The 14,998-nt window shown below is 36.5% G+C and overlaps 1 long non-coding RNA gene across 1 annotated transcript in view; it reads left to right on the top strand.

Moving 5' to 3' along the window:
- LOC125083060 (uncharacterized) overlaps positions 1–14,998 on the top strand; it is a 43,158-nt gene that overhangs the window by 13,878 nt on the left and 14,282 nt on the right. Inside the window, exons 2-3 of the long non-coding RNA XR_007122162.1 lie at positions 4,769–4,858; positions 10,085–10,088. This is a non-coding gene — a long non-coding RNA (uncharacterized LOC125083060). The remainder of the gene's footprint in view (positions 1–4,768; positions 4,859–10,084; positions 10,089–14,998) is intronic.

The following is a 14,998-nucleotide window of genomic DNA, read 5'->3' as shown; positions in this document are numbered from 1 at the left end:
ATACATGAAGCAAAAACTATTAGATTTGAAAGAAGAAAGAGACAATATATAGTTGGAGACTTCAACAATCTTTTCTCAGCAATTGACAAAACAAGTAAGTAGAAAATAATTCAGGCTGTAGATGACTAGAACAATATGGTCAACCAATGTGACTTAATTGACACTTATGGAATCCTTTACTTAACAATAGCAGAATATACATTCTTTTCAAGTGCACATAAAACATTCACCAAGATAGACCATATCCTCAGCCATAAAGGCAAATTTAACTGATTTAAAATAATTTAAATAATACACAGTATCTTCTTGGTTCATAACAAAGTTAAACATGTGATCAACAACAGAAAGATGTAGAGAAAAGTAAAAACTATTTTGAAACTAAGCAATATGCTTCTAAATTACCTTTCAGTCAAAAAAGGCCAAATTACTTTAGGTCAAAGAGAAGTCAAAAGGGAAATTAAAAGATATATTATTTCACACTGAATTAAAATGGAAATAAAAAATCAAAATTGGTATGATACAACTGGAACTATGCTCCAAGGGACGGCATTAAGTGCTTATATTAGAAAATAAAAAGATCTAAAAACCAGTAACCTGAGTTAACAAATTAAGAAACTAGAAAAAGAATACAAATCAAACCTAAAACAGCAGAAAGAAAAAAAATAATAAAGATTAGCATAGAAATCAATGAAATTAAGAGCAGAAAAAAAAAAAAAGGAAAAAGAAAAAAACAAGAAAATCAATGAAATCCAAACCTGGTTCTTGAGAAAATCATTACAACTGACCAAGAAATAAAAGAGAAAAGACACAAAAGACCAATATCAGGAGAGAAAGAGCGGGCATCACTATTGACCCAACAAAGATTAAAAGGATAATAAGAGTTTGCCAAAGATACATCTCTGCCCATAAATTCTATAAGCTTAGTGAAATGAACCAATTCTTTAAAAGACAAACTATGAAAACTCACTTAAGAAGAAATAGATAACTTGAATAGCCCAGTACGTATCAAGTAAATTGAATAAGTAATTAATAATCTTCCTCAAAAGGATATTCTGTGCCTACACAGCTTCACTGGTTATTTCTTTAGGGAAATACAAGTTAAAATTACAATAAAAAAACAACTAAAAATCTCTTAGAATAGTTAAAAGTAAAAACAAAGTAATCCCCCTGAAACCCTGACAATATCAAGCACTAGAGACAAGGAACAAGAGGAACTCTCATTCCATTGCTGACGGAAATGCAGCGTGGTACAGTCATCTTGGAAAAGTCTATTAATTTCTTAAAAGCACACACTTACCATATGACTCAGCAGTCATACTCCCAAGTGAATTATAATTTTATGTTCTCATAAAAACCTGTATTCATAATTGTCAAAAACTGGAAACAACCCAAATGCTCTGCCTCTGGTGGGTGAATAGATAAACAAACCGGGCACATCCATATATGAATATTGTTCAACAATAAAAAGAAATAAACTATTAATTAACTTAATGACATGGGTAAAATATGAATGTATCTTGTTAAGTGAAAGAAACGAGACCCCAAAATCTATGTATTGTATGGTTTACTTTATACAACAATCTGGAAAAGGCAGAACTATACAGGGATGGAAAACAGTTCGGTGGTTCCCAAGAACTGGGAACAGAGGAGGAGTAGATTACAAACGGATCACAAGGCAGTTTTTAGTGCAATGTAACTCTTCTATATGGTACTGTGAGTGTGGATATATGACTTTGCCATTATCTGTAATATTCCATGTTAACTATGTTATTACAAGTGAACATAACAAACTCATTGAAGGGGATAGGGAAGAAAGAAGCTAAATATTCTTGAAAAATAGTAAGGTTAGATTTCCTAAGCCTAAAGAAAGAAGAACTGTACACAAACATTATATTTTAGTTTATAAACTTTTTTCTTATAGGAATATGATTTAGCAACTCTGAAACTAACTATATCCATACAGTAGTTTCAATAAATAAGTAAATATATTGTAGATTATGAAAGTGTTATTTTCACTGTCAGAGAAAGAAGTTACAAATAAGCAAGTTGGAAATACTAGGTTGAAACCTATGCCAGATAGAGCCAGAGATATCAGTATGAACTTGTCTTTACACACACACACACACAAGTACAGAAATCAATGTAGATATATGTGTACACATAGGTTAGCATACATACTTTATTTCCTAGCCATGTCCATTGAAAAGGGTTATAAGCAGATAGTCCATGCACAATAGGTACACCTAAGATCCATATCTATATCTATATCTATATATATATATATAATTTTATTGATTTATTTGAGAAGGCGAGGAGAGAGGGAGAGGGATAGAGAGAAACAGACTCCTTGCTGAGCAAGGAGCCTGATGTGGAACTCTATCCTAGGACCCTGGGATCATGACCCCAGTCGAAGGCAGACACCCAACTGACTGAGCCACCTAGATGCCCCCAGATATCTGTTTTTAAGTAATATTCTTTAATAAAAGGAACCAGGCAAATGGAGAAGTGGCTTGTTTAAGGTTGGGTTAGGATAAATGCAAGTCTAAACTATTTCATAGTGAGAGAAAGTAAGAAAGTCCTTAAGAAAAAAGGGAGCACGTTAAAAGGACATAAGAATTAACCTGAGGGACACCTGGGTGGCTCAGTTGGTTAAGCAGCTGCCTTCGGCTCAGGTCATGATCCCAGCGTCCTGGGATCGAGTCCCACATCGGGCTCCTTGCTTGGCGTCCTCGCCAAGCAAGGAGCCTGCTTCTCCCTCTGCCTCTGCCTGCCATTCTGTCTGCCTGTGCTTGCTCTCTCTCCCTCTCTCTCTGACAAAAAAAAAAAAAAAAAAAAAAAAAAAAAAGAATTAACCTGAAAGAGCTGCCAGTCGTTAATTTAAGTGAGAAAATGAATTGTATTATTGAAACCCAAGGAAAAAAGTTCACTATCCATGAGACCATACTGATATAAATAACGTTTGAATACATACATATACACATACATGACTAAATAGAGGAAAGAGAACAAATTTTCCTTATAGAAGAATTCTAATTGATAAAAACAGAGGTAATGAGGGAAGCAGAAAATCACCATTGGAATACCACGGTAATAATTACTGCAGGCAAGGTCCATTGATGAGTTCTAAATTAGTGAGAATTTTTAAGGCAAGATTTGCATAGTCTTAAAGTATCTCCCCCCCAAATTTATTATCTTTTTGTGGTGATTTTAACATATACCCATAAACTCTTCAATACTCATGACTGCAGGAGTTAGAGCTTAATTCTTCAACCCTTGAGATTGAATAGCTGCACTTAGCTATTCTAGTGAATAGTGCACAGGAAGGGAAGAATGGTAATTTAAAGTGGAGAAACTTTGCTGATGGCCTCTGTTCCAAGTGATCAAGGTTAATATCACCAGTAATAAGTCACACTGATGTTATGTACTCCTGAGATGAAAAGAAGGGCACCTCTGTGGTATTCTTCCCATAGAGCCGTAACTTCGGTACAATCATGATAAGACACTAGATAGAAACCTGACCAGTACTCTTTGTAAGTTTTGAGCATGATATAAAGACAAGGAACACTAAGAAACTCTCATAGATTAAAAGAGGGTCCAAGGACAATTCAACTACATACAATGTGCTATCTGAGATTGGGTCATGGAACAGGAAAAGAATACACTGAGAGAAAAATAATGTCTCTTTTGTAGTCTCCAGTATTATACCAATGTCAATTTCTTTATTTTGATGAATGCACCGTGGTTATATAAGATGTTAACATTGAGGGAAGCTGGGTAAGGGCATAAAGAATCTCTCTGTGCTATCTTTATAAATCCTTTTTCCCCATAAATCTAAAATTACTTTGAAATAAAAAGGACAAAAAAGTAGATGGCATAAGAAACAGTTTTGGGTATGTTGATTTAAAGTTACAGAACTCAGGATTAAAGTGACTAAAAATGGCTATCTTAAGAAGAGGGGGGAGACAGAGTAGACACATGGTATAAATTAACTAAAAATCCCAGCCCATCAGTGCAGAGGGTCAAATGTTCATTTCAAAAGTTGATAACTCAGTAAAGTGTGTGATAAATTAGGTAATGACCAGAAAATCTTAAAACAGACTTGTTTCTTGCTGGAGTAGGAATATAGTGGCCAGAAATGTGGGTCAGAGACTATGATGGTCATTACCATTTCCTATGGAAATCTGATTTTGTAACCATATGCACGTGTGATTTCAATAACAATTACAGAATAGTGTCATTTCATAAAGGAAATTCCTTGGTCAGTTGGTTTGGAATATATTTTAATACTTTTCCTCTCTTTTGGAAGAGTTATAACACACATCTCCATATTAAAGACAAAGAGGAATTATAAATTAAAAACAAAAGAAACAAGCTTTCTGTAAACCAGCATTCTTCAAGCTTAATTTGACTACGGAAACCTTGGGAGCAACTATCACAAAGTAGAAAGCAGTTTGGGAAATGCTACGTACTCTGAATCCTTAAGGAGTCAAAGAAAACCATAACTAAGAAACTGACATGAGGCCCTCTCACTGGTGGCTCAGACGAGCTTCTATTTGTCTGCAGCCCATTTATTACTAAACTCATCACCATGATTCTGTCTCTGGTATCTGTCCCAAATACCCCAATAGTGTGGCACAATTTTGCATCTTAGTTGCGGTGTCCTCCTTGATACTTAATCATTTTGCAAGTCTCTGCTAACCTCATTCTGATTCTTGAAATATGTAAATAACCCTTGAAGCATACAAAATTCTTGTATTATTCACTGTAGCGAAAGAGTGAGCCCTGGGATTCCTCTTTTGGATGTCACCTCTCCTATATGGGACGAAGATCACACTCTGCCTTGAAACTCTGTAATCATGTTTGCTGGGTCCTTCAAAGCTTCTAGTGCTGTGGGGGATTATGAGGCTCTCGGTCTTACCTGGATATGGGTCCTAAAGGGATGATATCTGGGAGCCCAGGCAAAATCTATGACTGTAGTTGTAACTTACATGGTCCCAAATCAAGGCAGGTGGATTATGTATTCTCTTTGTTTTCACTCTGGATTTATGGGAAGGAAGTCTTATTTTTCCCCTTGTCCAAATATCTTAAATCATTCAAAGGCAGCATTAGACTTTAAGCAGAAAAATGCAAATGTAACTGGGACACTTACAATGACCTAAATGCATGCTGATTACCTTTTCTGTTATTTTCTGCCCTTAAATAAAGAAAATAAAATAAATGTCAGCAGTAAGAAAAATGAAAGTAGGTCAGACTACAGAACCATTAGATCAAAAGCAGTTAGAGCCAAACACACCTTTCCCAAGTGGGAAGCGAGAAATCAACATGTAAATGAAAAGCATTTGAAGAGCTGTAGCAGTTCCTCTATTAGCCTTGGCAATTAGCAAGAGGGCCTTAAATTATTCTGGTGACTGCATCTTGTAACTGGAACAAAGTGGAAATGTTCGTAATGTTACTGAAAGAGATGAGTCACTCCAAAACAGGACTTCCATTGGGTGGAACTCATATTATCTAGAAAATGAGAAGAACGGACAATGAAGGATGTTCCTTGCTGATATCATGGGAAGAGATCTGAGTTTGCATTGAGTGTGTGTGTATGTTTGTGTGTGCATGTGCACATGTGTAAAAATCTGCTGATCCTTTTTCTTTTAATCCCAATATTACCATCACCATGTGACGATATAAAATGCTTACAGCATGATATTGGTCTCCTACTGAAGGCATACTGATTGTACTCTTTCCTGGAAGTGATTGTTACCCTATTTCTTGTTGAAAATTTGCTTATAATGTCTCATTATATGGGTCATACTGACATACCCATCCTTGGCCTACAAAATTTAACAGAGTTGACACAGGTTTCAAGCAAAATAGCAGCTAAATAAATGTGGAAGATGCCTGTTAATGAAAAACTGCTCACAAAGATGTTTTTAGAATGAGGTAAGATTTCAGGGGAAAGCCTCTGAAAGAAAGAATGGGAAGAGTTATGTGAATTTAAGCAGGATCTAAGAACTGATGGAAGATTTTGGAGAGTTAACAATAAATGATTTAATCTACCATGTGCATTAACTTTTCCAAGAATTATTTTTTAATTTATTTATTTTTGCTAGGGAGAGAGAGAGTGAGATAATGAGTGGGAGGAGGGACAGAGGAAGGAGCAGACTCCCTGCTGAGCAGGGAGCCCAATAGAGTGCTCTCTCCCAGGACTCTGGGATCATGACCTGAGTCGAAGGCAGATGCTTAACTAACTGAGCCATCCAAGCTCCCCTTTTCCAATAATTTGAAACCATTTCTGGTCCTAATACATATAGTCCACATAATGTTTGTTCTCCAAAATTGCCCAAGTTGCTTCAAATCTACAGAGAAACTTGAGTTTTTACCTGAAAAGCCAAAAGCATTAAATGAAGAAGACATTAAATGAAGAAGCATTAAATGAAAAAGATTTTGAATTTTAGAGAAAGATGTATGTCAAATTTCCTGTGCCTAATCTTTGAGAGAAATAAAGTCTTATCTTTCCTACTAGTTGTTAGCCTTTAGAATGTACCATTTTCCATATCATTTAAGAAAAATGGAGGAAACATAACAGGGCTCACACTTTTATACATTCTATAGTCTGGCAGTTAGCAATTACTTCTGTTCTTCTTCTCCATGGTCTGACAAATGACACAAGTACCAAGGAGGAAAAACTTATCTTTCCCTAGCAACATAGCTTAGAAGACAGGGGCATCATTTGAGTTTGTGACAAATAGATCATCTTTATTTTTTCAAAGATCACCATGATGTTTACTCAATCAAATGTAAAAGTGGAAATATATGCTTTCATGTTGGCTTAGTAATCTTTAGACTCTATAGATTGTAACCTGAGTTTACATTAAAACACAGGCACACACACACACACACACACACACACCCCTCATTGACAAGTTTATATATAAAGGCAAAAGACCCAGAATAGCCAACATAATATCGAAGAAGAACAAAATTGGAAGACTGACACTATCTGACTTCAAAACTTAATGTAAGTCTACAGTAATCAAAACAATGTGGTATTGACAAAAGGACAAATAGATCAATGAAACAGAGAACTCAGAAGCAGACCACACAAATGTAGTCAACTAATCTTTGATGAACAAACAAATGCAATCTGATGAAGAACTTATAGTGTTTTCAACAAATGGTGCTGGAATAGCTGGACTAGCTGGAATAGCTGGAATTTGCTGGACAGGCAAAAAACAAAACAAACAACCAAACCAAACAACAAAGTTAAAACAACAATGAACCTATACATATAATTTAAATCTTTCACAAAAATTTCTCAAAATGAATCACAGACCTAAATGTAAAACACAAAACTATAGAACTTCTGGAAGATTACACAGTAGAAAATCTAGGTGACATTGGCTATGAGTTCTTAGATAAAATGCCGAAAGAACTAGAACTATCCAAGAAAACCGGTAAGTTGAGTTTCATCAAAATAGAAAACTCCCACTCTGCAAAAGACATTGTTAAGAGAATGAAAATTAAGCAGCTACATCGGACAAAGTATTTGCAAATACATATAGCCAGTAAAAGACTTGTATCCAAAATATACAAAGAACCAATCAGTACTATGGGTTCTAGACCATATGCTCTGAATACTCAGAGAATGGTTGCCCCTGTCTTCTGTCCCTCAGATTTGACATCCCACTCAAGATTAAAGTAGACAAGGAATTTAGAGATTTCCACTTGTGACTTGCCACTAGGAGTTATGTCCATATTTCTATCTTGCCATGTACATGTAAATACATTAAGTCCTAACTTCTCAAGATGGCAGGCACATATACAGAGACCTGGAAAACTTGGGGAAGGGAGCAATTGACAGCAGCTCCAAAACCAGTAAGACCAGGAAGAAAATGGAGCTAGTACAAGTCTTGCTCCAGGGCAATGAATTGAACCTGTAACTTCGGAAATCAGTGAATGAATTAGATCCTGGCATCGTGAAATATTCTTTGCATTTATATGTTTTAAATATGGTGTCTTTTTTTTTTTAATTTTTAAATTTGGTGTCTTTTTTCTTGCTGGGCTAGCCTGATAATAATAGGTCCTGTCATTGCTCATGTTTACCTTACATCTTTTTTCATTAGGTAGCTCACTCAGTCAAGGAACTTGTTTCCCTAGCATGCTTTGCAACCCAAATCACTCCCTGAAGTGTTTCCATAGCTCAGTTTGGCAAAAATGCAAAGCTAGACTTGCTTTTGGAATTTCAGAATGCTAGAAAATGGAAACCTTCCCCCATGCATCAAGTTTAGTTACAGTGTCACCATATCTACCCAAGGAATCAAAATGCTCCCCAGTTAGGCTTGCTAGACTTAAATTGATGTTTTACCTAAAATGATGTGAGGCGGGAAAATATTCTATATGAGCTATTTGTGAAAGAAGACAGGAAAAATCCATTCTGAGATGCTCATTGCAGTAATGATGCTTTGAAAGCAATTTTTGGAATGTCATATATGCAAGCATCATTTTTATTCCTGTCGGTATGAAATGTACTTGAAATGATGATGTTTGGCCAAATTTTCCAAGTGTTTCCCAGTAGGCAGAGACAGAATATAAGTGAGGAAGCCAGTCATGGTATAGTCAATTGGCAAAATTCCTATTTCTAATGGAAATAATTTTTTTTTGTGATAGCATTTTTTTTCCATTACGCCCCTATTAAGTCCTCCAAAAGAACAAGGCGTGATAAGGGCTTACTATCTTGTATGACGTTTGAGTTTACGAGAAGCCACCTTCTCCTAGAACTGGCCATGTGTTACACAACATGGGGTTCCCTTAGTCAATGGGAAGGGGGTTGAATTAGATGTCATAATGTATATTTATTTTTTTGAACTTTTTCCCTGGCAATCAGAAATTTAGAAAAATTTGGTTGTCTTCTCCCTACTGCTTTGAATGGTTTTAGTTATTCTAGAGTCCTTTTTTCCCAGTTTATAAATGCTCTTACTGAAGGCTTCTGGCAGGGGATTTCTTTAGTAGCATAGAGGAAATCTGTCTTGCCATCTAAGTTGGCTACTTTAAGTGGATCATGCTTTATTTATGAAAAATTAATTCTGATTCCAAATCTGACAGGATCTATGACTTTTTTCCCCCTTATGTTTGCAAAACGGCACGAAACTTTTCTTTATTGCTGCCTTTGAAGTTTAATTCTGTAGGAACCATGTAGTCCTATAGAAGCCCAGAAAAGTAACAGAATACTAGGAGAAAATGGTATTCATAGACTTCCCAGGGGAAAAAAGATAGGAAAGGAAGAGGAAAGAAAAGAGAAATCCTGCTGGTTCCGTACTTCCAGCCCCGTGCTGGGATTTTTGTTTCAGGCAACAAAGATAATCTGTGAATCTGTGGGCATATATCTAAAGTCACTTAAACCTACACATTTTCTGATTGTCTCCGTCTGATTAAACAAGCCTCAGAGACATAATGAATAATTTATGATAAATCAATGTCCACATAGAATAAAAACACATTTTAAGAGGATTGTTTTATGTCTAATTCCCAAGTGAATGCTAAGCTTGTCCCCTTTTGTGAGCTCTTTTATTACCATTGTCTTAGTTTTTTAGATTTTCAATTTCAAAAATAATTAAAAATAAGAAGTAAATATTGAATAGCTCTTTTATAGGCTGCAAAATATGCTTCATATATTATCGCACTGAATCTTCACAACACTGTGGATAGGTTAGTTATCAGCATTATCACTGCTAGAGGTTCTAGCTCTGCAGATGAGTAAATGGAGATTTGGGATCTCATGTGACTCCACCAAATCTGCAAATCTGCCTTAAGTAGCACTATTGGTCTCTACTCAAGTATCTGGTAATCTGGCTCTGGCCTTTTCTATTATATAAAGCCTCATGTTTAAGAGAAACTTCCCAGACTTTAGGACACACCCATGCATGGCTGGAGGCTCTACAATGTTTGAAGGACAAGAAAGGCACTACAGAAATCTTCTACCATGTGTTAGGTGGACAGAAAGGACCTTCACTATCTTGCTTCTATTCTCTTGATATGATATGGCTGTGTCCTTACTATTATTCCTTTAATTCACCCAGATACAGATATTCAGAAAGGTAGTAGATCCTAAACATCTAGTGGTATCATAAAAATCTGTTTTATTGCCTCCTCCTCCTATATATGAACAATTTCAAATGTATATTTGTGAAGTTAGCATTGCCTCCCTTCTTTCCCCCTTTATCTTTTTAGAAAGTACTACAGCAGAAGCACTCAGGTATCTATAAGCCTCCTCAGGTATAAGGCTGGTGAATTGTAGCCATAAATTTCTGAATGTTTTAGTCTTTCTAGTCTTTCTTTCTAGTCATATCTAGTCTTTCTTGCCTTTAAACTTCAAACCTCTTTTTGTGGAGTTAAAAGTACTACTTCTCCCTGGCCTTTTATTTTCAAGATTTTCAAGAGTTCATATAAATGTTAAGCAGCAGCAGTGGCCCCAACATTTCTTGGGCATCTACCTTGTACAAAACACATGTGAGACATTTGATATAACACAAGGTTAGGCCACTTCAAGCCAGAGACAACCCTTCACCCCACCATATCTCTACTGCTTCCTCTTTATGCTACAGACTTGCTAGAAGAAAGAGATATGGTCTTCTGACCACCAATGGGATTGTGCAGAATATATCTAGTCCTCTTGAGTAGTTTTGGTCCAATCTGAATTTATTTGGTTTTTATTAAGTGGTAATAGCAATCCCCACTTTATGGGATAGTTTAAGAAAAAGTGACACAAGATATGTTAACCAAATAGTGTCTGAAACACAGTCAACATCTGGGTAATGGTAGCTATTACAGTTGCATTTGTTATTTAGTAATAACCCTGAAAGAAGTTTGAGTGCTGAAGGTGGGAAGCAGGTTTGATGAGCTTGGACTTGGGGAATTTCAGGCATTTCTTCTTGCACACTGGCAGCTGCTAAGGACTTTGTGATCAAAGGTAACTTGGGATCTTACTTTAAGCTGTCACTGGTTGTTTCTGATGAGCTACTAGATCCAATATATAGGGACTTAACTGAGTGACTTCTTTCGGAATCCTTAACAGATTCTTTGAAGTACAACATTTCAGAGATATTGAGGATTGTCTGAAGTGCTTAGCAACACGCATTAGCTCTTCAGATGCCCAACAGTTTCATATTTTGCATCTTTCAAATCAAGATACCTGGAGACACAAATGGGAAAAATTATAGCAATGAAGAACTTAAAGAACTTCAACTCAATCTCCATATTCCACAATTGCTATTGAATACTTTCTAGATAGAATGGAAGATAGGAAAAGTACTCCCTTCTTGGACTTGGGAAGGACACAACACAATTAACTACAATGCATGTTTTAGAGTAGAACAGAGATGACTAGAATTTACATAGAGGGAAAAGTAGATATTAATTCTGAGAACAAGGATCTGGAAAGCAGCCAAAGAATGGGTGGCTTTGGAGCCTGGGTCTTGAAGGTTGGCCAGAAAGGGTGATAAGTGGAAAGGGGAAAAGAGTACTTGAGGCAGAAAGAACACATGAATAAAGACACACAAGTGGGAAATAGAGAAAACTACTAAAAAGAACTGCAGATTAAATAAATTCATATGATATTTGAGAGGTATGACCAAAGGTTGATTCATGGTAACATTTCCCAATTAGAGGGGTGCTATAGCCTTCATAAAGAGTAGGGATGTCTGAAAGTAGAAAATATCAGCTTCTCTTTGCCCTGTAGGGGATGCAAGTAATGGTGTACCCACCCAGCTACTGCTGATTACTGCAGCTCAGGGAGCTCAGTTGGTCCAATAGTTACAACAACAGAGAAAGGAAGCTATATAATTGATTGACAGTTTCCTGGAAACCTAGGATATCTCCCTTCATTATTTGTTCTCTCTTCACTATCACTTGGCAATTTATAGTATTTGAGTGTGGATGAAGGGAATGAGTTTGAGTTGTTTTACTGAAAAGAAAATGTAAAGATCCATAGATTCAAATGCATTTCCTTATAGCAACACAATAACTATGTGTGAACCCTTGCCCTGAAGATCTGATTTAAGCCAACTGGAGTCAGAAGTACTATCATTTTTGTAATACCACTATCATGCCTGTCCTCTAAGAAATGTATATAGGATTTTCTCAATGTTTAGATGGCTTGCAGGGTCAATTTATCCATTTAGGCATAGTAGGTATATTGCTGATGACTCTCAATGCTACAAAAAATTTTTAATTTCTTTTAAAATCAGGAGAGAAAATAAACCTTTGGAATTAAAGAAGAAGTTCCATTTTTTTCAAATGAAAATTGAAAGAATGAAAATTTTAGGGCCTTGGAAAAAAGCCTGTTACATTTTGCCTAATGTAGGAATACATTTGAAGTATTTAAAGTTACATCAAAAGCAGGGAGCCTGACTGGCTCAGTCAGTTGGTAGAGTTCGGGACTCTAGATCTCAAGGTTGTGGATTTGGGCCCCATATTGGGTGTAGAGTGTACTTAAAAAAACAAAATCTTAAAAAAATCTTTTTTGAAAAGTTACATCAAAAGAAATGTTTAAAATTAATATTATCAGGAGGAACAGATGGCAGAGGAGTAGACCTAAATTTTGTTGGGTCATAGGAATTCAGCTGAATAGTTATCAAACCATTCTGAACACCTACAAATTCAACAGGAGATCAAAGAGAAGAAGAGCAGCAATACTAGGAGCAGAAAAGCAACCACTTTCTGGAAGGTAGGATGTGTGGAGAAGTGAATCTCAAGTGATATAAGAGAAGAGAGACTGCGGGGTGGGATGCGGGGGCTACTCCCAGCAAGTGGTAGAGCCATGGAGCACAAAATGGGAAATTTTAGAAGTCTTCTCTACTGAGGGATGACACGCCAGAGGCTAAGCGGGGGATGGAGCCCTCTCAGGGACAGTGTGGTCTCAGGACCTGCAGGGTCACAGAAAGACCAGGGGTGTCTGAGTGCGGCAGAGCTCCCAGGTATCGGAGCAGGGAAGCTGGCTGCAGATATGGAACCAAGGAATGGGCTCTCAACTCGAGGTTACCTTAAACAATGATTACCAGCACAGTCAGGCCAGTACACTTCCAGCAGGGACCTCACAAGTGGCAGATCAGTGGAAACTCACCTTTCTCCTCTGGGAGGAGCAGTGTGGAGTGCACTATAAGAATCTGCTGGGTTTGGAAACTCCAAAAGGGACTGTGCACCAGAGATGGAAACATTCGGTCACAGGCCGGGTGAGCTCAGAGGGCAGCCGGAGACTGGGAGATGAGAGGGATTTACTGCTTTTTCTCTGAGGGTGCACTGAGGAGTGGGGCCCCTAGCTCTTGGCTCCTATGGGGCCAGAGACTGGAAGGCTGCCACTTTCATTCTCCTCCTCCAACTGACCAACTGAGCTCCCTGAGCTGCATGGAAAGCAGGTCAGGGAACAAAGGCTCCCGAGAACAAACCCGAGCAGATTACTGAGCCTGGCCCCTGGCAAGGATGGTGCAATTCCAACTTGGGCAAAGACATTTGAGAATCACTGCAATAGGCTGTCACCCAAAAGATCAGCAAGAATATTCAGCCAAGACCAAGTTCACTGAGAAATGAGAACTGCAAAACTTCAGAGTTACAGAATACAACACATAGAATTCATGGCTTTTTCCCCATGATTCTGTAATCTTTCAAAGTTAAATTAAAAAATTTTTTTTTCTTATTCTATTTTTAGTTTTTCCTCTTTCCTATTTCAGCCTTTTTAAACTATTTTATCTTATCAATAGTTTTTAAAAATCTTTTCAGATTTTCATTGTTATAGTCATATCCTATCCCTTCATTGTATTTAAACTTATTTTTTGTATACATATAAGTTTTTATTTCTTTAAAATTTTGGGATACAGTTTCTTCTAACAGATCAAAATATACCCTAAATCTGGCACATGGCTTTGTTCTAATCTCCAGCCTGATCACATTATCTCCTTTTTTTTTCTTTTTTCTTTTTTCGACCAACTTCTTATCAATTACTTTTTTAGAATCTTTTTAAATTTTCATCTTTACAGTCTTATTCCATCCCTTTATCATGTTTACCCTTATTTTTGTGTATATATATATATATATTTTTTTTCTTTCTTTAAAATTTGGGGAGGCAGTTTCTTCTAACAGATCAAAATACACACAAATTCAAGTGTGTTGCTCTGTTCTAATCATATATATATATATACATATATGATTAGATATATGATATCTAATCATTTACTTATTTATTTACTTATCCTTTCTTCTCCCCCAGTTTTGGGACTCTTCTGATTTGGTTAGTGTATATTTCCTGGGGTCATTGCTACCCTTCTAGTATTTCATTCTCTCATTCATCTATTTGTATCTGGATAAAATGACAAGACAGAAAAACTCACCTCAAAAAAAAAAAAAAAAAAAAAGAACAAGAGGCAGTACCAATGGCTAGGGACCAAATCAATATGGATATTAGTAAGATGTCAGAGCCAGAGTTCAGAATGACGATTATCAAGATGCTAGCTGGGCTTGTAAAAAGCCTGGAAGATACTAAAGAATTCCTTTCTGGAGAAATAAAAACCCTTTCTGGAGAAATGAAAGAACTAAATCTAACCAAGTTGAAATTAAAAAAGCTATTAATGAGGTTCAATAAAAAATGGAGACTCTTACTGCTTGGATAAATGAGGCAGAAGAGAGAATTAGTGATAGAGAAGACCAAGTTATGGAGAATAAAGAAGCTGAGAAAAAAAGAGATAAACACCTACTGGACCATGAGGGGAGAATTCTAGAGATAAGTGATACCATAGGATGAAACAATATTAGAATAACTGGGATCCCAGAAGAAGAAGAAAGAGAGAGAGTGGGGAAGAAGTATGTTGGAGCAAATTATAGCACAGAATTTCCCTAATTTGGTGAAGGTAATAAGCATCAAAATCCAGGAGGCACAGAGAATTCCCCTAAAAATCAATAAAAATAGGTCGATACCCTGTCAACTAATAGTAAAACTCACAAGTTTCAGTGACAAAGA

Source organism: Lutra lutra, chromosome 13, assembly GCF_902655055.1.
Source record: "Lutra lutra chromosome 13, mLutLut1.2, whole genome shotgun sequence".
Lineage (NCBI taxonomy): Eukaryota > Metazoa > Chordata > Mammalia > Carnivora > Mustelidae > Lutra > Lutra lutra.
Note: the sequence above shows the minus strand (reverse complement) of the source record. Positions and strands in the feature narration are given on the sequence as shown.